Source organism: Panulirus ornatus, chromosome 14 (assembly GCF_036320965.1).
Source record: "Panulirus ornatus isolate Po-2019 chromosome 14, ASM3632096v1, whole genome shotgun sequence".
In the NCBI taxonomy this organism is placed as follows: Eukaryota; Metazoa; Arthropoda; class Malacostraca; order Decapoda; family Palinuridae; genus Panulirus; species Panulirus ornatus.
In genome coordinates, this window is record NC_092237.1 from 40,407,676 (window position 1) to 40,432,658 (window position 24,983).

Here is a 24,983-nt window from a genome sequence, read left to right on the forward strand (position 1 = left end):
ATAACTTAAGAAAAATTAAGTATCAATATAAGACTAGAGCAATCACGGACGATGATAGGCAAATGTTACACTCCGACACCTTCAATGTCTCTGATATAGAGAAGACAGTCCACACAGGCACAGCAGACATGTCTGTACGTCCTTCATCATGTTCACTCTCCACAGCGTCACAAGGTGCCATCAACTCACCATCATGCAGTAACCGCTCCTGACCCATAACATCCTACAGCTGGGCCTCACCAGAAGAGTCATCCACAGTGTAGGTCGTCAACAATCGCACTTCGTTAAGTCAATTGACAATAGCAAAGCTCAGATTGGTCCGTGTTAGATCAAAATTCAACTCCAAATTCAACAAAAGAGAGTGCGGCTAAATTTCTTAGTGTCTATAGATATTATCCCAGCTGGTCACGTCTCTCAACCTCCTCCATAAACTGTTCCAGAATTTTCTTCACGTTAACCACAAGATATTAGCCAATATAGATCCAATGTGCAGCAGTTAGGGCCATTTTCTTGGCCATGGTTAAACTTCCAGATTACTACTAGTCCTATAACTGTCCCGACTTAAGCTATCGTCACCACATGTTATTATATGTAAACATATATCTATCTATATATCTATCTATCTATCTGTCTATATATATATAAATATATATATATATATATATATATATATATATATATATATATATATATATATATATATATATATATATATATATATATATATATATATATATATATATATATATATATATATATATATATATATATATATATATATATATATATATATATATATATATATATATATATATATATATATATATATATATATATATATATATATATCATCTTTCTTTTTTCTTTCATACTATTCGCCATTTCCTGCATTAGCGAGGTAGCGTTGAGAACAGAGGACTGGGCCCTTGAGGGAATATCCTCACCTGGGCCCCTTCTCTGTTCCCTCTTTTGGAAAATTAAAAAAAAAAAGTGAGAGGGGAGGATTTCCAGCCCCCCGCTCCCTCCCCTTTTAGTCGCCTTCTACGACACGCAGGGAATACGTGGGAAGTATTCTTTCTCCCCTATCCCCAGGGATGGTATTGCAGTGGAATTTATTAAAAAAGGGGGGGACTGTATTGTTGACTGGTTGGTAAGGTTATTTAATGTATGTATGACTCATGGTGAGGTGCCTGAGGATTGGCGGAATGCGTGCATAGTGCCATTGTACAAAGGCAAAGGGGATAAGAGTGAGTGCTCAAATTACAGAGGTATAAGTTTGTTGAGTATTCCTGGTAAATTATATGGGAGGGTATTGATTGAGAGGGTGAAGGCATGTACAGAACATCAGATTGGGGAAGAGCAGTGCGGTTTCAGAAGTGGTAGAGGATGTGTGGATCAGGTGTTTGCTTTGAAGAATGTATGTGAGAAATACTTAGAAAAGCAAATGGATTTGTATGTAGCATTTATGGATCTGGAGAAGGCATATGATAGAGTTGATAGAGATGCTCTGTGGAAGGTATTAAGAATATATGGTGTGGGAGGCAAGTTGTTAGAAGCAGTGAAAAGTTTTTATCGAGGATGTAAGGCATGTGTACGTGTAGGAAGAGAGGAAAGTCATTGGTTCTCAGTGAATGTAGGTTTGCGGCAGGGGTGTGTGATGTCTCCATGGTTGTTTAATTTGTTTATGGATGGGGTTGTTAGGGAGGTAAATGCAAGAGTCCTGGAAAGAGGGGCAAGTATGAAGTCTGTTGGGGATGAGAGAGCTTGGGAAGTGAGTCAGTTGTTGTTCGCTCATGATACAGCGCTGGTGGCTGATTCATGTGAGAAACTGCAGAAGCTGGTGACTGAGTTTGGTAAAGTGTGTGGAAGAAGAAAGTTAAGAGTAAATGTGAATAAGAGCAAGGTTATTAGGTACAGTAGGGGTGAGGGTCAAGTCAATTGGGAGGTGAGTTTGAATGGAGAAAAACTGGAGGAAGTGAAGTGTTTTAGATATCTGGGAGTGGATCTGTCAGCGGATGGAACCATGGAAGCGGAAGTGGATCATAGGGTGGGGGAGGGGGCGAAAATTTTGGGAGCCTTGAAAAATGTGTGGAAGTCGAGAACATTATCTCGGAAAGCAAAAATGTGTATGTTTGAAGGAATAGTGGTTCCAACAATGTTGTATGGTTGCGAGGCGTGGGCTATGGACAGAGATGTGCGCAGGAGGATGGATGTGCTGGAAATGAGATGTTTGAGGAAAATGTGTGGTGTGAGGTGGTTTGATCGAGTAAGTAACGTAAGGGTAAGAGAGATGTGTGGAAATAAAAAGAGCGTGGTTGAGAGAGCAGAAGAGGGTGTTTTGAAATGGTTTGGGCACATGGAGAGAATGAGTGAGGAAAGATTGACCAAGAGGATATATGTGTCGGAGGTGGAGGGAACGAGGAGAAGAGGGAGACCAAATTGGAGGTGGAAAGATGGAGTGAAAAAGATTTTGTGTGATCGGGGCCTGAACATGCAGGAGGGTGAAAGGAGGGCAAGGAATAGAGTGAATTGGAGCGATGTGGTATACAGGGGTTGACGTGCTGTCAGTGGATTGAATCAAGGCATGTGAAGCGTCTGGGGTAAACCATGGAAAGCTGTGTAGGTATGTATATTTGCGTGTGTGGACGTGTGTATGTACATGTGTATGGGGGGGGGGGGGATTGGGCCATTTCTTTCGTCTGTTTCCTTGCGCTACCTCGCAAACGCGGGAGACAGCGACAAAGTATAAAAAAAAAAAAAAAAAAAAAAATATATATATATATATATATATATATATATATATATATATATATATATATATATATATATATATATATATATATATATATATATATATATATATATATATATATATATATATATATATATATATATATATATATATATAAAATATTTGGTGTGGGAGGCAAGTTATTAGAAGCAGTGAAAAGTTTTTATCGAGGATGTAAGGCATGTGTAAGTGTAGGAAGAGAGAAAGTGATTGGTTCTCAGTAGGTTTGCGGCAGGGGTGTGTGATGTCTCCATGGTTGTTTAATTTGTTTATGGATGGGGTTGTTAGGGAGGTGAATGCAAGAGTTTTGGAAAGAGGTGCAAGTATGCAGTCTGTTGTGGATGAGAGAGCTTGGGAAGTGAGTCAATTGTTGTTCGCTGATGATACAGCGCTGGTGGCTGATTCATGTAAGAAACTGCAGAAGCTGGTGACAGTTTGGTAAAGTGTGTGAAGAAGAAAGTTAAGAGTAAATGTGAATAAGAGCAAGGTTATTAGGTACAGTAGAGTTGAGGGTCAAGTCAATTGGGAGGTGAGTTTGAATGGAGAAAAACTGGAGGAAGTGAAGTGTTTTAGATATCTGGAAGTGGATCTGGCAGCGGATAGAACCATGGAAGCGGAAGTGAATCATAGGGTGGGGGAGGGGGCGAAAATTCTGGGAGCCTTGAAGAATGTCTGGAAGTCGAAAACATTATCTCGGAAAGCAAAAATGGGTATGTTTGAAAGAATAGTGGTCCCAACAATGTTGTATGGTTGCGAGGTGTGGGCTATGGATAGAGTTGTGCGCAGGAGGGTGGATGTGCTGGAAATGAGAAGTTTGAGGACAATATGTGGTGTGAGGTGGTTTGATCGAGTAAGTAATGTAAGGGTAAAAGAGATGTGTGGAAATAAAAAGAGTGCGGTTGAGAGAGCAGAAGAGGGTGTTTTGAAATGGTTTGGTCACATGGAGAGAATGAGTGAAGAAAGATTGACCAAGAGGATATATGTGTCAGAGGTGGAGGGAACGAGGAGAAGTGGGAGACCAAATTGAGGTGGAAAGATGGAGTGAAAAAGATTTTGAGTGATCGGGGCCTGAACATGCAGGAGGGTGAAAGGTGTGCAAGGAATAGAGTGAATTGGAACGATGCGGTATACCGGGGTCGACGTGTTATCAATGGATTGAACCAGGGCATGTGAAGCGTCTGGGGTAAACCATGGAAAGTTGTGTGGGGCCTGGATGTGGAAAGGGAGCTGTGGTTTCGCTGCATTAATACATGACAGCTAGAGACTGAGTGTGAACGAATGGGGCCTTTGGTGTCATTTCCTAGCGCTACGTCGCACACATGAGGGGGAGGGGGTTGTTATTCCAAGAGTGGCGAGGTGGCGATGGGAACAAATAAAGGCAGACAGTATGAATTATGTACATGTGTATATATGTATATGTCTGTGTGTGTATATATATGTGTACATTGACATGTATAGGTATGTATATTTGCGTCTGTGGACGTGTATGTATATACATGTGTATGTGGGCGGGTTGGGCCATTCTTTCGTCTGTTTCCTTGCGCTACCTCGCTAACGCGGGAGACAGCGTCTGTGGACGTGTATGTATACACATGTGTATGGGGGTAGGTTTGGGCCATTTCTTTCGTCTGTTTCCTTGCGCTACCTCGCAAACGCGGGAGACAGCGACATAGCAAAATAAATAAATATATAAATATATATATATATATATATATATATATATATATATATATATATATATATATATATATAAATATATATATATATATATATATATATATATAGGGCAGATATAGGGTGTTTTGGTCGAGGTGGTGTGCAAAGTGAGAGGGTTAGGGAAAATGATTTGGTAAACAGAGAAGAGGTAGTAAAAGCTTTGCGGAAGATGAAAGCCGGCAAGGCAGCAGGTTTGGATGGTATTGCAGTGGAATTAATTAAAAAAGGGGGTGACTGTATTGTTGACTGGTTGGTAAGGTTATTTAACGTATGTATGACTCATGGTGAGGTGCCTGAGGATTGGCGGAATGCGTGCATAGTGCCATTGTACAAAGGCAAAGGGGATAAGAGTGAGTGCTCAAATTACAGAGGTATAAGTTTGTTGAGTATTCCTGATAAATTATATGGGAGGGTATTGATTGAGAGGGTGAAGGCATATACAGAGCATCAGACTGGGGAAGAGCAGTGCGGTTTCAGAAGTGGTAGAGGATGTGTGGATCAGGTGTTTGCTTTGAAGAATGTATGTGAGAAATACTTAGAAAAGCAAATGGATTTGTATGTAGCATTTATGGATCTGGAGAAGGCATATGATAGAGTTGATAGAGATGCTCTGTGGAAGGTATTAAGAATATATGGTGTGGGAGGCAAGTTGTTAGAAGCAGTGAAAAGTTTTTATCGAGGATGTAAGGCATGTGTACGTGTAGGAAGAGAGGAAAGTGATTGGTTCTCAGTAAATGTAGGTTTGCGGCAGGGGTGTGTGATGTCTCCATGGTTGTTTAATTTGTTTATGGATGGGGTTGTTAGGGAGGTAAATGCAAGAGTCCTGGAAAGAGGGGCAAGTATGAAGTCTGTTGGGGATGAGAGAGCTTGGGAAGTGAGTCAGTTGTTGTTCGCTGATGATACAGCGCTGGTGGCTGATTCATGTGAGAAACTGCAGAAGCTGGTGACTGAGTTTGGTAAAGTGTGTGGAAGAAGAAAGTTAAGAGTAAATGTGAATAAGAGCAAGGTTATTAGGTACAGTAGGGTTGAGGGTCAAGTCAACTGGGAGGTGAGTTTGAATGGAGAAAAACCGGAGGAAGTGAAGTGTTTTAGATATCTGGGAGTGGATCTGGCAGCGGATGGAACCATGGAAGCGGAAGTGGATCATAGGGTGGGGGAGGGGGCGAAAATTTTGGGAGCCTTGAAAAATGTGTGGAAGTCGAGAACATTATCTCGGAAAGCAAAAATGGGTATGTTTGAAGGAATAGTGGTTCCAACAATGTTGTATGGTTGCGAGGCGTGGGCTATGGATAGAGTTGTGCGCAGGAGGATGGATGTGCTGGAAATGAGATGTTTGAGGACAATGTGTGGTGTGAGGTGGTTTGATCGAGTAAGTAACGTAAGGGTAGGAGAGATGTGTGGAAATAAAAAGAGCGTGGTTGAGAGAGCAGAAGAGGGTGTTTTGAAATGGTTTGGGCACATGGAGAGAATGAGTGAGGAAAGATTGACCAAGAGGATATATGTGTCGGAGGTGGAGGGAACGAGGAGAAGAGGGAGACCAAATTGGAGGTGGAAAGATGGAGTGAAAAAGATTTTGTGTGATCGGGGCCTGAACATGCAGGAGGGTGAAAGGAGGGCAAGGAATAGAGTGAATTGGAGCGATGTGGTATACAGGGGTTGACGTGCTGTCAGTGGATTGAATCAAGGCATGTGAAGCGTCTGGGGTAAACCATGGGAAGCTGTGTAGGTATGTATATTTGCGTGTGTGGACGTGTGTATGTACATGTGTATGGGGGGGGTTGGGCCATTTCTTTCGTCTGTTTCCTTGCGCTACCTCGCAAACGCGGGAGACAGCGACAAAGTATAAAAAAAAAAAAAAAAAAAAATATATATATATATATATATATATATATATATATATATATATATATATATATATATATATATATATATATATATATATATATATATATATATATATGTATATATATATATATATAAATATATATATATATATATATATATATATATATATATATATATATATATATATATATATATATATATATATATATCCCTGAGGATAGGGGAGAAAGAATACTTCCCACGTATTCCCTGCGTGTCGTAGAAGGCGACTAAAAGGGGAGGGAGCGGGGGGCTGGAAATCTTCCCCTCTCGTTTTTTTTTAAATTTTCCAAAACAATGAACAGAGAAGGGGGCCAGGTGAGGATATTCCCTCCAAGGCCCAGTCCTCTGTTCTTAACGCTACCTAGCTAATGCGGGAAATGGCGAATAGTTTGAAAGAAAAGAAAAGATATATATATATATATATATATATATATATATATATATATATATATATATATATATATATATATATATATATATATATATATATATATATATATATATATATATATATATTCCCCCTGTGGATAGGGGAGAAAGAATACTTCCCACGCATTACTCACGTGTCGTAGAAGACGACTAAAGGGGACGGGAGCAGGGGGCCAGAAATCCTCCCCTCCTTGTATTTTAACATTCTAAAAGGGGAAACAGAAGAAGGACTCTCGCGAGGAGTGCTCATCCTCCTCGAAGGCTCAGATTGGGGTATCTAAATGTGTGTGGATGTAACCAAGATGAGAAAAAAGGAGAGATAGGTAGTATGTTTGAGGAAAGGAACCTGGATGTTTTGGCTCTGAGTGAAACGAAGCTTAAGGATAAAAGGGAAGAGTGGTTTGGGAGTGTTTGGGAGTAAAGTCAGGGGTTAGTGAGACGACAAGAGCAAGGGAAGGAATAGCACTACTCCTGAAACAGGAGTTGTGGGAGTATGTGATAGAGTGTAAGAAAGTAAATTCTAGATTAATATGGGTAAAACTGAAAGTTGATGGAGAGAGATGGGTGATTATTGGTGCATATGCACCTGGGCATGAGAAGAAATATCATGAGAGGCAAGTGTTTTGGGAGCAGTTGAATCAGTGTGTTAGTGGTTTTGATGCACAAGACCGGGTTATAATGATGGATGATTTGAATGCAAAGGTGAGTAATGTGGCAGTTGAGGGAATGATTGGTATACATAGGGTGTTCAGTCTTGTAAATGGAAATGGTGAGGAGCTTTTAGATTTATGTGCTGAAAAAGGACTGGTGATTGGGAATACCCTCTTTAAAAAGCGAGATATACATAAGTATACGTATGTAAGTAGGAGAGATGGCCAGAGAGCGTTATTGTATTACGTGTTAATTGATATGCGCGCGAAAGAGAGACTTTTGGATGTTAATGTGCTGAGAGGTGCAACTGAAGGGATATCTGATCATTATCTTGTGGAGGCGAAGGTGAAGATTTGTAGAGGTTTTCAGAAAAGAAGAGAGAATTTTGGGGTGAAGAGGGTGGTGAGAGTAAGTGAGCTTAGGAAGGAGACTTGTGTGAGGAAGTACCAGGAGAGACTGATTACAGAATGGAAAAAGGTGAGAACAAAGGAAGTAAGGGGAGTGGGGGAAGAATGGGATGTATTTAGGGAAGCAGTGATGGCTTGCGCAAAAGATGCTTGTAGCATTAGAGGCGCGGGAGGTAGGTTGATTAGAAATGGTGGTGAGTGGTGGGATGAAGAGGTAAGAATATTAGTGAAAGAGAAGAGAGATGCATCTGGACGATTTTTGCAGGGAAATAATGCGAATGAGTGGGAGATGTATGAAAGAAAGAGGCAGGAGGTTAAGAGAAAGGTGAAAGAGGTGAAAAAGAGGGCAAATAAGAGTTGGGGTGAGAGGGCATCTTTAAATTTTAGGGAGAATAAAAAGATGTTTTGGAAGGAGGTAAATAAAGTGCGTAAGACAAGGGAGCAAATAGGAACTTCCGTGAAGAGGGCTAATGGGGAGGTGATAACAAGTAGTGGTGTTGTAAGAAGGAGATGAAGTGAGTATTTTGAAGGTTTGTTGAATGTGTTTGATGATAGAGTGGCAGATATAGGGTGTTTTGGTCGAGGTGGTGTGCAAAGTGAGAGGGTTAGGGAAAATGATTTGGTAAACAGAGAAGAGGTAGTAAAAGCTTTGCGGAAGATGAAAGCCGGCAAGGCAGCAGGTCTGGATGGTATTGCAGTGGAATTTATTAAAAAAGGGGTTGACTGTATTGTTGACTGGTTGGTAAGGTTACTTAATATATGTATGATTTCATGGTGAGGTGCCTGAGGATTGGCGGAATGCTTGAATAGTGCCATTGTACAAAGCAAAGGGGATAAGAGTGAGTGCTCAAATTACAGAGGTATAAGTTTGTTGAGTATTACTGGTAAATTATGTGGGAGGGTATTGATTGAGAGGGTGAAAGCATGTACAGAGCATCAGATTGGGGAAGAGCAGTGTGGTTTCAGAAGTGGTAGAGGATGTGTGGATCAGGTGTTTGCTTTGAAGAATGTATGTGAGAAATACTTAGAAAAGCAAATGGATTTGTATGTAGCATTTACGGATCTGGAGAAGGAATATGATAGAGTTGATAGAGATGCTCTGTGGAAGGAGTTAGAATATATGGTGTGGGAGGCAAGTTATTAGAAGCAGTGAAAAGTTTTTATCGAGGATGTAAGGCATGTGTACGTGTAGGAAGAGAAGAAAGTGACTGGTTCTCAGAGAATGTAGGTTTGTAGCAGGGGTGTGTGATGTCTCTATGGTTGTTTAATTTTTTTATTGATGTTGTTACGGAGGTGAATGCAAGAGTTTTGGAAAGAGGGGCAAATATGCAGTCTGCTGTGGATGAGAGAGCTTGGGAAGTGAGTTAGTTGTTGTTCGCTAATGATACAGCGCTGGTGGCTGATTCATGTGAAAAACTGCAGAAGCTGGTGACTGAGTTCGGTAAAGTGTGTGAAAGAAGAAAGTTGAGAGTAAATGTGAATAAGAGCAAGGTTATTAAGTACAGTAGGGTGGAGGGTCAAATCAATTGGGAGGTAAGTTTGAATGGAGAAAAACTGGAGGAAGTGAAGTGTTTTGATACCTGGGAGTGGATTTGACAGTGGGTGGAACCATGGAAGCGGAAGTGAATCATAGGGTGGGGAAAGGGGCAAAAATTCTGGGAGCCTTGAAGAATGTGTGGAAGTCGAGAACGTTATCTCGGAAAACAAAAATGGGTAAGTTTGAAGGAATAGTTGTTCCAACAATGTTGTATGGTTGCGAGGCGTGGGCTATAGATAGAGTTGTGCGCAGGAGGGTGGATGCGCTGTAAATGAGATGTTTTAGGACAATATGTGGTGTGAAGTGGCTTGATCGAGCAAGTAATGTAAGGGTAAGAGAGATGTGTGGTAATAAAAAGAGTGTGGTTGAGAGAGCGGAAGAGGGTGTTTTGAAATGGTTTGTTCATATGGAGAGAATGAGTGAGGAAAGATTGACCAAGAGGATATATGTGTCGGAGGTGGAGGGAACGAGAAGTGGTATCCCAAATTGGAGGTGGAAAGATGGAGTGAAAAAGATTTTGTGTGATCGGGGCCTGAACATGCAGGAGGGTGAAAGGCGTGCAAGGAATAGAGTGAATTGGAACGATGTGGTATACCGGGGTCGACGTGCTGTCAATGGATTGAACCAGGGTATGTGAAGTGTCTGGGGTAAACTATGGAAAGTTCTGTGCGGCTTGGATGTGGAAAGGGAGCTGTGGTTTCGGTGCATTAATACATGACAACTAGAGACTGACTGTGAATGAATATGGCCTTTGTTGTCTTTTCCTAGCACTACCTCGCACACTTGAGGGGGGAGGGGGTTGTTATTCCATGTGTGGCGAGGTGGCGATGAGAATGAATAAAGGCAGACAGTATGAATTATGTACATGTGTATATATGTATATGTCTGTTTGTATATATATGTATACATTGAGATGTATAGGTATATATACTTGCGTGTGTGGATGTGTATGTATATACATGTGTATGTGGGTGGGTTGGGCCATTTTTTTCGTCTGTTTTCTACACACACGAAAATATATATATGCACCTGGGCATGAGAAGAAAGATCATGAGAGGCAAGTGTTTTGGGAGCAGCTGAGTGTGTTAGTAGTTCTGATGCACGAGACCGGGTTATAGTGATGGGTGATTTGAATGCAAAGGTGAGTAATGTGGCAATTGAGGGAATAGTTGGTGTACATGAGGTGTCCAGTGTTATAAATGGAAATAAAGAGCTTGTAGATTTATGTGCTGAAAAAGGACTGGTGATTGGTAATACATTGTTTAAAAAGAGAGATATACATAAGTATACGTTAGTGAGTAGGAGAGATGGCCACAGAGCGTTATTGGATTACATGTTAATTGATTGGCGCGCGGAAGAGAGACTTTTGGATGTTGATGTGCTGAGAGGCGCAAGTGGAGCATGTCTGATAATTATCTTGTGGAGGCGAAGGTGAAGATTTGTAGAGGTTTTCAGTGAAGGGGAGAGAATGTTGGGGTGAAGAGAGAGGTGAGACTAAGTGAGCTTGGGAAGGAGACTTGTGTGAGGAAGTACCATGAGAGACTGAGTACAGAATGGAAAATGGTGAGAACAAAGGACGTAAGGGGAGTAGGGGAGGAATGGGATGTATTTAGGGAAGCAGTGATGGTTTCCACAAAAGATGCTTGTGGTACGAAAAGCGTGGGAGGTGGGCAGATTAGAAAGGGTAGTGAGTGGTGGGATGAAGAAGTAAGATTAGTAGTGAAAGAGAAGAGAGAGGCCTTTGGAGGATTTTTGCAGGGAAATAATGCAAATGAGTGGGAAATGTTGAAAAGAAAGAGGCAGGAGGTCAACAGAAAGGTGCAAGAGGCGAAAAAGAGGGCAAATGAGAGTTGAGGTGAGAGAGTATCAATAAATTTTTGGGAGAATAAAAAGATATTTTGGAAGGAGGTAAATAAAGTGCGTAAGACAAGAGAACAAATGGGAACTTTAGGGAAGGGGAGTAATGGGGAGGTGATAACAAGTAATGGTGATGTGAGAAGGAGATGGGGTGAGTATTTTGAAGGTTTGTTGTGTGTTTGATGATAGAGTGGCAGATATTGGGTGTTTTGGTCGAGGTGGTGTGCAAAGTGAGAGGGTTTGGGAGAATGATTTGGTAAAGTGAAAAGAGGTGGTAAAAGCATTGCGGAAGATGAAAGCCGGAAGGCAGCGGGTTTGGATGGTATTGCAGTGAAATCTATTAAAATAGAGGGTGACTGTATTGTTGACTGGTTGGTAAGTTTATTTAATGTATGTATGACTCATGGTGAGGTGCCTGTGGACTGGCGGAATGCTTGCATAGTGCCATTTTACATAGGTAAAGGGGATAAAAGTGAGAGCTCAAATTACAGAGGTATTAGTGTGTTGAGTATTCTTGGGAAATTATATGGGAAGGTATTGACTGAGAGGGTAAAGTCATGTACAGGGCATCAGATTGGGGAAGAGCAGTGTGGTTTTAGAAGTGGTAGAGGATGTGTGGATCAGGTGTTTGCTTTGAAGAATGCATGTGAGAAATACTTAGAAAAGCAAATGGATTTGTATGTCGCATTATGGATCTGGAGAAGGCATATGATAGAGTTGATAGCGATGCTCTGTGGAAGGTATTAAGAATATATGGTGTGGGAGGCAAGTTGTTAGATGCAGTGAAAAGTATTCATCGAGGACACAAGAAATGTGTGCGTGTAGGAAGAGAGGAAAGTGATTGGTTCTCAGTGAATGTCGGTTTGCGGCAGGGGAATGTGATGCCTCCATGGTTGTTTAATTTGTTTATGTATGGGGTTGTTAGGGAAGTGAATGCAAGAGTTTTGGAAAGAGGGGCTAGTATGCAGTGTGTTGTGGATGAGAGGGCTTGGGAAGTGAGTCAGTTGTTGTTCGCTGATGATACAGCGCTGGTGGTTGATTCGGGTGAGATATTGCAGAAGCTGGTGACTGAATTTGGTAAAGTGTGTGAATGAGGAAAACTGAGAGTAAATGTGAATAAGAGAAAGGTTATTAGGTACAGCAGGGTTGAGGGACAAGTCAATTGGGAGGTAAGTTAGAATTGAGAAAGGCTGGAGGAGGTGAAGTATTTTAGATATCTGGGAGAGGATTTGGCAGCGGATGGAACCATGGAAGCGGAAGTGAATCATAAGGTGGGGGAGGGGGCGAAAGTTCTGGAAGCGTTGAAAAATGAAAGTCGAGAACGTTATCTTGGAAAGCAAAAATGGTTATGTTTGAAGGAATAGTTGTTCCAACAATGTTATATTCTTAAGAGGCGTGGGCTCTAGATAGAATTGTGTGGAGAAGGGTGGATATGCTGGAAATGAGATGTTTGAGGACAATATGTGGTGTGAAGTGGTTTGATCGAGTAAGTAATAAAATCGTAAGAGAGATGTGTGGTAATGAAAAGAGTGTGGTTGAGAGAGCAGAAGAGGATGTTTTGAAATGGTTTGGTCACATAGAGAGAATGAGTGAGGAAAGATTGACCAAGAGGATACATGTGTCAGAGGTGGAGGGAACGAGGAGAAGTGGGAGACCAAATTGGAGGTGGAAAGATGGAGTGAAAAAGATTTTGAGGGTGAAAGGAGTGCAAGTAGTAGGGTGATTAGAGCGATGTGGTATACCGGGGTCAACGTGCTGTCAGTGGATTGACCCAGGGCATGTGAAGCGTCTGGGGTAAACCATGGAAAGTTATGTGGGGCTTGAATGTGGAAAGGGAGCTGTGGTTTCGGTGCATTATACATGACAGCTAGAGACTGAGTGTGAACGAATGTGGCCTTTGTTGTCTTTTCCTAGCGCTACCTCGCGCACATGCGGGGGGAGGGGGTTTTCATTTCATGTGTGGCGGGGTGGCGACGGAAATGAAGAAGGGCAGACAGTATGAATTATGTACTTGTGTATTTATGTATATGTCTATATGTGTATATATATATATGTATACGTTGAGATGTATAGATATGTATATGTGCTGTGTGTGGACGTGTATATATGCACATGCCTATGTGGGTGGGTTGGACCATTCTTTCGTCCGTTTCCTTGCGCTATCTCGCTAATGCGGGAGACAGCGACAAATTATAATAAGTAAATATATATATATGTATATATGTATATATGTATATATACATATATATATATATATATATATATATATATATATATATATATATATATATATATATACATATATATATATATATATATATATATATATATATATATATATATATATATATATATATATATATATATATATATATATATATATATATATATATATATATATATATATATATATATATATATATATATATATATATATATATATATATATATATATATATATATATATATATATATATATATATATATATATATATATATATATATATATATATATATATATATATATATATAGGGTGTTTTGGTCGAGGTGGTGTGCAAAGTGAGAGGGTTAGGGAAGATGATTTGGTAAACAGAGAAGAGGTAGTAAAAGCTTTGCGGAAGATGAAAGCCGGCAAGGCAGCAGGCTTGGATGGTATTGCAGTGGAATTTATTAAAAAAGGGGGTGACTGTATTGTTGACTGGTTGGTAAGGTTATTTAATGTATGTATGACTCATGGTGAGGTGCCTGAGGATTGGCGGAATGCGTGCATAGTGCCATTGTACAAAGGCAAAGGGGATAAGAGTGAGTGCTCAAATTACAGAGGTATAAGTTTGTTGAGTATTCCTGGTAAATTATATGGGAGGATATTGATTGAGAGGGTGAAGGCATGTACAGAGCATCAGATTGGGGAAGAGCAGTGTGGTTTCAGAAGTGGTAGAGGATGTGTGGATCAGGTGTTTGCTTTGAAGAATGTAGGTGAGAAATACTTAGAAAAGCAAATGGATTTGTATGTAGCATTTATGGATCTGGAGAAGGCATATGATAGAGTTGATAGAGATGCTCTGTGGAAGGTATTAAGAATATATGGTGTGGGAGGCAAGTTGTTAGAAGCAGTGAAAAGTTTTTATCGAGGATGTAAGGCATGTGTACGTGTAGGAAGAGAGGAAAGTGATTGGTTCTCAGTAAATGTAGGTTTGCGGCAGGGATGTGTGATGTCTCCATGGTTGTTTAATTTGTTTATGGATGGGGTTGTTAGGGAGGTGAATGCAAGAGTTTTGGAAAGAGGGGCAAGTATTAAGTCTGTTGGGGATATATATATATATATATATATATATATATATATATATATATATATATATATATATATATATATATATATATATATATATATATATATATATATATATATATATATATATATATATATATATATATATTTTTTTTTTTTTTTTTTTTTTTTTATACTTTGTCGCTGTCTCCCGCGTTTGCGAGGTAGCGCAAGGAAACAGACGAAAGAAATGGCCCAACCCCCCCCCCATACACATGTACATACACACGTCCACACACGCAAATATACATACCTACACAGCTTTCCATGGTTTACCCCAGACGCTTCACATGCCCTGATTCAATCCACTGACAGCACGTCAACCCCTGTATACCACATCGCTCCAATTCACTCTATTCCTTGCCCTCCTTACACCCTCCTGCATGTTCAGGCCCCGATCACACAAAATCTTTTTCACTCCATCTTTCCACCTCCAATTTGGTCTCCCTCTTCTCCTCGTTCCCTCCACCTCCGACACATATATCCTCTTGGTCAATCTTTCCTCACTCATTCTCTCCATGTGACCAAACCATTTCAAAACACCCTCTTCTGCTCTCTCAACCACGCTCTTTTTATTTCCACACATCTCTCTTACCCTTACGTTACTTACTCGATCAAACCACCTCACACCACACATTGTCCTCAAACATCTCATTTCCAGCACATCCATCCTCCTGCGCACAACTCTATCCATAGCCCACGCCTCGCAACCATACAACATTGTTGGAACCACTATTCCTTCAAACATACCCATTTTTGCTTTCCGAGATACTGTTCTCGACTTCCACACATTTTTCAAGGCTCCCAAAATTTTCGCCCCCTCCCCCACCCTATGATCCACTTCCGCTTCCATGGTTCCATCCGCTGACAGATCCACTCCCAGATATCTAAAACACTTCACTTCCTCCAGTTTTTCTCCATTCAAACTCACCTCCCAATTGACTTGACCCTCAACCCTACTGTACCTAATAACCTTGCTCTTATTCACATTTACTCTTAACTTTCTTCTTCCACACACTTTACCAAACTCAGTCACCAGCTTCTGCAGTTTCTCACATGAATCAGCCACCAGCGCTGTATCATCAGCGAACAACAGCTGACTCACTTCCCAAGCTCTCTCATCCCCAACAGACTTCATACTTGCCCCTCTTTCCAGGATATATATATATATCATCGCTACCTCGCTAACGCGGGAAATGGCGAATAGTTTAAAAGAATATATATATCATATACTTGATCACCGTTTTCCGCATCATCAAGGTGGTGCAAGGAAACAGACGAAGAACGACCCATCCACTCCATATTCTTCTTGTTCCTTCCACCTCTGACACACATATCCTCTTTGTTAACCTTTCCTCACTCATTCTCTCCATGTGACCAAACCATTTCAAAACACCCTCTTCTGCTCTCTCAACCACACTCTTTTTATTACCATACATCTCTCTCACCCTTTCATTACTTACTCGATCGAACCACCTTACACCACATATTGTCCTCACACATTTCATTTCCAACACATCCATCCTCCTCCGTACAGCCCTATCTGTAGCCCATACGTCGCAACCATATAAGATTGTTAGAACCACTATTCCTTCAAAAATACCCATTGTTGCCCTCCGAGATGACGCTTTCTCCTTCCACACATTCTTCATTGTTCCCAGAACTTGCGCCCCCTCTCCCACAGTGTTACTCACTTCTGGTTCCATGGTTCTATCCGCTGCTAAGTTCACTCAAAGATATGTAAAACACTTCACTCCCTCCAACTTTTCTCTATTCAAACTTACATCCCAACTAACTTGTCCCTCAAACCTGTTGAACCTAATAACTCGCTCTTATTCACATTGATTCTTAACTTCTCCAACTTTTCAAGTTTCACACTTGAATCAATCACCGGTACTGCATCATCGGCGAACAACAATAACTCACTTCCCAGGCCCTCACATTCCCAATAGGCTGCTTACTCTCGCCAAAACTCTTGCATTTACTACCCTAACCACCCTATTCATTAGCAAATTTAACAACCATCAGCGCATCATACATCTCTCCCACAGACCGACCTTCACTGGGAACAATCACTCTCCTCTCTTCCTACACGTACACATGCCTTACATCCTTGATAAAAACTTTTCGCTGCCACTTGCAACTTACCTCCGACACCATATACTCTTGATACCTTCCACAAAGCATCTGTATCAACTCTATTATATGCCTTCTCCAGATCAATAGCTGCTACATATAAATCCATCTCTTTTTATAAATGATTCTCACACACATTCTTCAAAGCAAAGACTTGATCATACATCTTCTACCAATGATATATCTTGTGGTACTGGAGTTAGATTAATTACTGAGATGGCATTGCTCCAGTCAATACAATGACCATAGTTTTTAACGTGATTAAACAAGGCATTTGATTCTTGTCCTGTTCTTAGACTATATTTAAGTCTAACAGAAAGAGCCTTACCAGTTTGCGAAACATGAAACATCACAATTTCTACATGGCACTTTATAGATGCATGCAGCAGAATTTTCTGGTGAGCTCCTGATTAAGATATTCGTTATAGTATCATTGTTGCTGAAGGCAACATTTATGTTTAAGAATTTAAGCAACATGTGAAGTAAAGTAAGATTATTATATTAAAAGAGAGAATTAACGGTTCTTGGTGTCAATGGGAGGTTTACATTTAACTCTATATAATGATTTCTTTGCCAACTTAATCTCCTATTGTCAAATACACAAAGAATTGTAACCTTGATATTAGTGAAGGTCTATGCAAGTTGGATAGCTTTATTCTTGATAATATTTGTAAACGATTTCCCTTCTTGTTCACATAATAAGTTTATGATACACTCGTTGTCGCTCTTGGAGGCACCCGACCTCCACTTGGTCAGTCACTTGCCTACCATATGGCGTCCTAGCTACGTCTCTTCGTTATATATCAACTTTCTGTCATATTTCGCTCTTGGAGGCACCCGACCTCCACTTGGTCAGTCACTTGCCTACTATATGGCGTCCTAGCTACGTCTCTTCGTTATATATCAACTTACTGTCATATTTCTTTCTTGTATCTCCCCTGATGATGTGATTATTACACGAAAGTGCACTTAGGAACTTATAGTGTTTCATTTCCCCTTGGACTCATAGGAAAATACTTGACCACGCGCTCAACTGTGATGTCTTCAGTAGCTTCAGTTAGATACTTGGTGATTATTTGATTGTGAACTCTGGAATAGTATACTCTTGCATATCAAGGCAAATATTATGTAGTAATTCTTACATATCAAGACAGTGATTGAAACTATTTTTCCCACGTTTTTATAGTGTGAAACACGATATTCTTTGATCCACTGTCTCATCTTTCATTATATACCGACCTTGACTGGAGATGACGTCATTTTGTACTAATACAGGAAGCATTTTGGTGATATAAAGATATGTTATTTGGAATTACAGACAGCACATGGGGAGGGTGGGGACGTACTTGAAAGATATCAGCCAGCTCTGAAAGTTGTGAAAGAATCATAGCGTATGCAGAAAAAAAAAAGTATGTGAATGAATGAGGCCAGTACTTCGTCTGTTTCGCGGCACTACCTCGTAAACAAGTTTGAAAGAAAATGAAGAAAACCGTATGCCATTTCTTAAAGAAAATAGATATTGAAAGACGTTGAAGATACAACAGGAAGAAGGAAATGGAATATAGAAAATAAGCTGTGTGTCTTCAAGGTAAAGTGGCAGTGTGGAAAAAAATTTGTATGTTAAGTCATTCTATAACTTCAGATTCTCTCAGCATTGCGGTGAAGCTGCGCATAAATCGGATAGGATTTATAAACAAAATCTTTACGTGCAAAAGCAAGGATGTGGTATTGCTACTATAACTAAATCTAGTTATACCACACATCGAACATGCGGTGCAGTTTTGGCTCCCCACTTTAGCAAGGACATTCTTAAATTGGAAGCAGTGCAGCGAAGAACAACTAATTTAACTCCTTCCTTGCGTAACAAACCATATGAGGAGAGACTGCGAGAATCAAACTTGTTTTCCCTAAGCAAGAGGCGCCTCCGGGGCGAATTGATAGAATGTTTCAAGATATTTAAAGGATTCAACAGCGTTGATATTGATAATTTCTTTACAGTAGCCCCAGCATTACCGACGAGAGAAAATGGGTTAAAGCTTACAGGTCACCGAGTTAATCTGGACTGTACGGAACATTCTTCTTACCAACGACATTACTGATGCATAGAATAAGCTCCCAGAAATTGTCATTCAGAGTAACACGCTTAATATGTTCAAAATCAGGTTTGCTCTTCACTTGTCACTCTCTGGTATTGAATAATTCGTTTATGCCATCATAACACAATATACATGGTATATCATACTACCCTCTCAGCCACTGATCTCTCCCTGGCCTTGTTGCAGTACCATACTAACATTGATTAACCCGTGTCACCTGCTTTGAGAGAGGTACTGAGAATTGCTGTATCATTCTTCAGCATCAGGAATAATATAGACATTGTAAGTCGCGAGGCTGGAGCTCAGTTTTATCCATTATAACAAAAAGTGACGGGATGCATGTCGTTGGTGATGGGATGCATGACGTTCATGTTTATTCTTCCTCTTGACTGTCCTATAAAGATTTCCTTTAGGTTTATTAATCCTGCAAGGTATTTTTTCTGGTTGTTTTCCTGCCGGCGTGTGCCGGAGGGAGTGGAGGGTGGGGAGGAAGCCTTTGCTTTGCTATGCTTTTCTTCTGCTGCTTACAAGGGGCTTCTTATAGGAGTTAAGGCCAAATCATCTCTAATGGACCCTGGGTCTGTGTAGTCTGTGTATCTACAACTAAAGTACTCTGCTCTGTGGTATGTGATCTTTATAACACAGGTCGTCTCTCTCTCTCTCTCTCTCTCTCTCTCTCTCTCTCTCTCTCTCTCTCTCTCTCTCTCTCTCTCTCTCTCTCTCTCTCTCTCTCTCTCTCTCTCTCTCTCTCTCCCATCTTGTAACTGGCCAAGGTTATTTACTCTGTCACTGCTTTATATTGACGACGAGACACGGTGAGGTGCTTAAGATTCACCCAAGGGTATATCTTTGGCTATCTTTGCAACTACGTAGGAATGTATATATCTATAGCTGTGTGTTGTAAGTAGGGTTAAGGCCAGATCACCTCGCCTGGACCTTGGGTCTGTGTGGTCTGTGTATGTGTAACTATATCTCCCTCCACAGACCTCATTCGCAGTCTTTGTATCTTTGTGCACTATGTACCCAATGAAATTGGAATTGCACTCGTAATCATAAGTGTATCCGCTTGTCTGTATAAGGTGCGATGGAGTCTGAAGAACCTGTAAGTTTGTGGTTGCCTATATTAGTGTGGTCCAAACTCTTTCGCCTATCGTACCCTTTGTTACCTTTTTCTACCACTAAGTACCCCCACGAGTGATTAAACTCAATGTTTTGAAAGACGATGCAAATTACATGAAAAGTTCGCATAATTTGAGTGCTGGATAATGAATTATCATTCAGTATACTAAAGGAAAAAGACGAACGAAATGACATGAAAATGCTTGAAAACTTCTTACAACTCAATGTGAAATGTGGGGTTGATGTTCACTGATGATTTTTGACATTGTGGGCGGTGGAGAGGTTATTGCAGTGATCAGGATTTGTTCCAGATTTGCATTTAATTTGTTTCTCTGTTTTAACTGATAACGTTTATAGCAGAGAAAGATACTTTACAAAGGTAGGTAGTCCCACAGGGCAGAAAGTGTCCCAGTGCCTTCTTTTCCAGGTCAGACTGGAAGCCCCTCCTTTACACAGGTCCAGAACCGTGTGAGGGATGAGCTTCCAAATATCACCTTCAGGCCACGGCCTCAACACACTTCTAACAGTGCTTCCTGAAGGCAAATAGGAAGCTTCTTCATATCATTTTCAGATAGGAGGAATGGATTTCTAACCCAATCAGCTGTACAGATCTCATATATGTAAGGAAAGTAAGATTTAAAAGCACAGATAAGGTTGGTCAAATGTTCGACAATAACTGGTTTCACAGTCTCTCTCTCACCATTGTTACTGGAAAAATAAACACTTGACAGAGGAAACACGTAAATTCTCCTCCTAAGCATACCTCCTTCCACAACTCTATATTCTTTTGAGAACCACCAACTTTATCATATAAGTTGAGGATGTCTGTATCATTGCCTTGCAGAAGCAAATTTAACTCATTCAGTTTGCTAAATATGTCAGCAAGATATGCCAGTTGTGCAAGCCAAGAAGTGTTTTCAAAGTATGTGGCAAAAGGAGATCCATGTTCTGGTAAGAAGCGCCTACCTCATCTCGCAACTCAACCTGGTGAGTATACGCTCTCTGTCGACAGCCAGCGCAACTTTGTGTGTACTCAGACCTTATGCTTTTTACACAGTCTGTGGAAAAGGCAAGTGTTAAGTGACCTTGACTTTATAAAGCTGATTACTTTGACGCCATCGTCCAATATCCCATGCACTCATTATTTGGATGCAAATGATTCTCTGTGAATGATGCAATGAGTCCACTCAGGATTTTCCTTCTTAATCCATGCAAAGAATCCCTTCACTTTCCTTGTCATGGATGCAGCAGCGTCTGTTCACACGCTAATGCATGATTTCCAGCTAAGCCTTTGTTCAGAGAAGGACTGATTAATAACACTGAAATTCTTTTGCAAAAGAAGTACTTGTTCATATATATTATATTCATCAGTGTATCTCACAAATGAGACAAGTTGAGCCTGTCCACTAAAAACTGGCTTGTTTTTAGCGTATTCACAACTTGATCAATAGCATAAGAACATAAAAAGTGAGGACAGGTCCTGAGTCTGTCCACCCTACAACCAACCGCCTGAACCCATAAACACATCTAACTTTCATTTAAAGCCACCTGAAGACCTAGCTTCCACAACTGTACTTGGCAGCTTGTTCCATAACTCTACTACCCTATTCCTGAACCAATATTTACACACATCCGACTTGAATCTATTTTTTCCTCATCTAGATACATTATTTCTTGTCCTATCCGGTGGCGCCATTCTGAGAACTTATTCATGTTACCTTTATGAATGACCTTCATCCTTTTCAAAATTTCAGTCATATCCCCTTAGCCCTTCTCCTCTTAAGTGAATGTAAATTCAGTCTCTTTAACCTTTCTTCACAAGTGACCTTTCTAATTCCAGGATCATTTTTGACATTCGCCTTTGCATTCTTTAAACAATCTATATCGACTGCATATCACGGAGCCCAAAACCGTACCGTATAATCCAAATGTGGTTTCAACAACGCAAGATAAAGTTACAGTAAAGCTCGAGGAGTTCTACTGCTAACAATCCTAGTAATGAATCGTAACATCCTATCAGCCTTATTACACACTTTGATACATTGTTGCCGCGGCTTAAGATCTTTGCTGACCAGTACCCCTAAATCTCTTTCCCATTCTGTTTTACCAATAGTAATATTGTCCACTTTGTAATCAGTGTTCCTGTCTTTACCCACACTAAGTGTTGTGCATCTATTTATGCTGAATTCCATTTTCCATGTATTATCCCCATTCTGATAATTTATGTAAGTCCCTCTACAAATTCAGTGAATTTTCGTATGAGTCAATTACGGCCCCTATTTTTGTATCGTCGGTAGATTATTTTGTATCATCGGCTGGTTATTCTCATATCCAAATCGTTAATGTATATAACAAACAAGTGCAGTCCCAAGACTGACCCCTGAAGAACACCACTGACTACATTGCCCCCAGTCCGATGTAACTCCGTTGATGAATATCATGTTTTCTGTCAGTCAGTCACGCTCTAATCCAATTGAATACACAAACCCCAAGTGCCGTGTGCCGCAATTTTTATAAGTAGACGCTCATGAGGTACTTTCTCAAAAGCCTTACTTAAGTCTAAGTATACAGTATCATAACTCTTACCCTGATCAACAGTTTCAAATACTTTAATAAAGAGGGAGAGAATATTACTGAGACATAACTTCCCTTTGGTAAGTCCATGTTGAGAATCCCTAATGAGATCATGATTCTCCAAGTGTCCCCGTATTTTGTCCGCTATAATTGATTCGAGAAATTTCCCCACAATAAATGTCAAGCTGAGAGAACGATGATTAGATGCAATGGATCTATCTTCTTTCTTAAAGATGGGAACATTTTTTACTGTCCTCCATTGCTTAGGAACTACGCCTGATTCCAGAGACTGTTTAAACACATTTAAAAGCGGAACACTTACTTCCTCCTTACCCTCACATAAATACCGTCTGGCCCAGGACTCTTGTCTACTTTTAATCGTTCTATTTGTTTCAAATTATCAAATTCATTTATTTTTACAACGCATAGCTTCCCGTTTTCGTCCACTCTGTGAATTTACTCTGGAACTGGAATGTTTGTATTCTCCTCCTTCGTAATTACTGATATTTATCAACTAATTTATCAGAATGCGATTTGATTGGTCCTATTTTCTCCCTAACCTTCGTTCTGTACATTTGAAAAACTCCCGTGGAATTCCTATCTTTTTATTTTTTCTTCGTTCTCTAATCTTAATTTCGTATTCTTTCTTCGCCTTCCTAATCTCTGATTTTACCATTCTCTTAATTTGTGTTGACTGACCAGTGAACTGCGTTTCCCCCCGCTATACCCTGTTGTATAAGCCCTTCTTCTGCCTTGTAAGGTGTTTTATTCAATTACTTAACCATTTTGGGTCATTATTATTAGTCCCATATTTCGTTTACCCTTCGAGAAACAGTCTGGTGTGAAAAGGAACAGTCTTCAGTTGGTCTGCTGCCTTTTTATCTAGCATTTTTTAGCCATCACAACTGCAACTGGCAATATCAGTTCTTCAGCTATATCAAATGGATTTTTAGCTTTAGCAGTTAATGCAGATACAGCTAAAGATGCTTCTGGAACTTTGCTTGTTGTTGTGGAGGCCTTCTCAATTGTTGTCTGGGGACATCTGATATCACAAAGTTTTCTTTTAAAAACCTCCGTCGGGTGCCAGCATGACACTGATGTTTTGTGTTAAGGTGACGTTGGCGGTGAGGTGGCTTCATACTGCTGTTGGCCAACCTCTCCCCACGAAAGAAGTACAAAGCTCTAGAAGGATCAGAATTAGCAGAAGTACATCCAAAAACCACATAATCTTCCTTGTATTACCGATATCTAGGCAAGTCTGTATTCTTTTAATTCACAACCGCATGATTTCCTTCACTTGCATCGCTGCTGAGGCCGCTACAGCTATCACGTTTTAACCAACTCTCCATATTGCTTGCTGTTAACCATCTCTCCATGCTGCTTGCTGTTAACCATCTCTCCATGCTGCTTGCTGTTAACCATCTCTCCATACTTCTTACTGTTAACCATCTCTCCATACTGCTTGCTGTTAACCATCTCTCCATGCTGCTTGCTGTTAACCATCTCTCCATGCTGCTTGCTGTTAACCATCTCTCCATACTGCTTGCTGTTAACCATCTCTCCATACTGCTTGCTGTTAACCATCTCTCCATGCTGCTTGCTGTTAACCATCTCTCCATGCTGCTTGCTGTTAACCATCTCTCCATATTGCTTGCTGTTAACCATCTCTCCATACTTCTTACTGTTAACCATCTCTCCATACTGCTTGCTGTTAACCATCTCTCCATACTTCTTACTGTTAACCATCTCTCCATGCTGCTTGCTGTTAACCATCTCTCCATACTGCTTGCTGTTAACCATCTCTCCATACTTCTTACTGTTAACCATCTCTCCATGCTGCTTGCTGTTAACCATCTCTCCATGCTGCTTGCTATTAACCATCTCTCCATACTTCTTACTGTTAACCATCTCTCCATACTGCTTGCTATTAACCATCTCTCCATATTGCTTGCTGTTAACCATCTCTCCATACTGCCAGCTGTTAACCATCTCTCCATACTGCTTGCTATCAACCATCTCTCCATATTAGTTGCTGTTAACCATCTCTCCATATTCCTTGCTATCAACCATCTCTCCATACTGCTTGCTGTTAACCATCTCTCCATGCTGCTTGCTGTTAACCATCTCTCCATATTCCTTGCTATCAACCATCTCTCCATGCTGCTTGCTGTTAACCATCTCTCCATGCTGCTTGCTGTTAACCATCTCTCCATGCTGCTTGCTGTTAACCATCTCTCCATGCTGCTTGCTGTTAACCATCTCTCCATGCTGCTTGCTGTTAACCATCTCTCCATACTGCTTGCTGTTAACCATCTCTCCATATTGCTTGCTGTTAACCATCTCTCCATGCTGCTTGCTGTTAACCATCTCTCCATACTGATTGCTGTTAACCATCTCTCCATGCTGCTTGCTGTTAACCATCTCTCCATACTGCTTGCTGTTAACCATCTCTCC

At 40.4% G+C, this 24,983-nt stretch overlaps 1 protein-coding gene across 1 annotated transcript in view; it reads left to right on the forward strand.

Moving 5' to 3' along the window:
• LOC139753536 (glutamate receptor ionotropic, delta-2-like) overlaps positions 1-24,983 on the forward strand; it is a 151,857-nt gene that overhangs the window by 39,077 nt on the left and 87,797 nt on the right. The gene's annotated exons all lie outside the window — the stretch shown is intronic.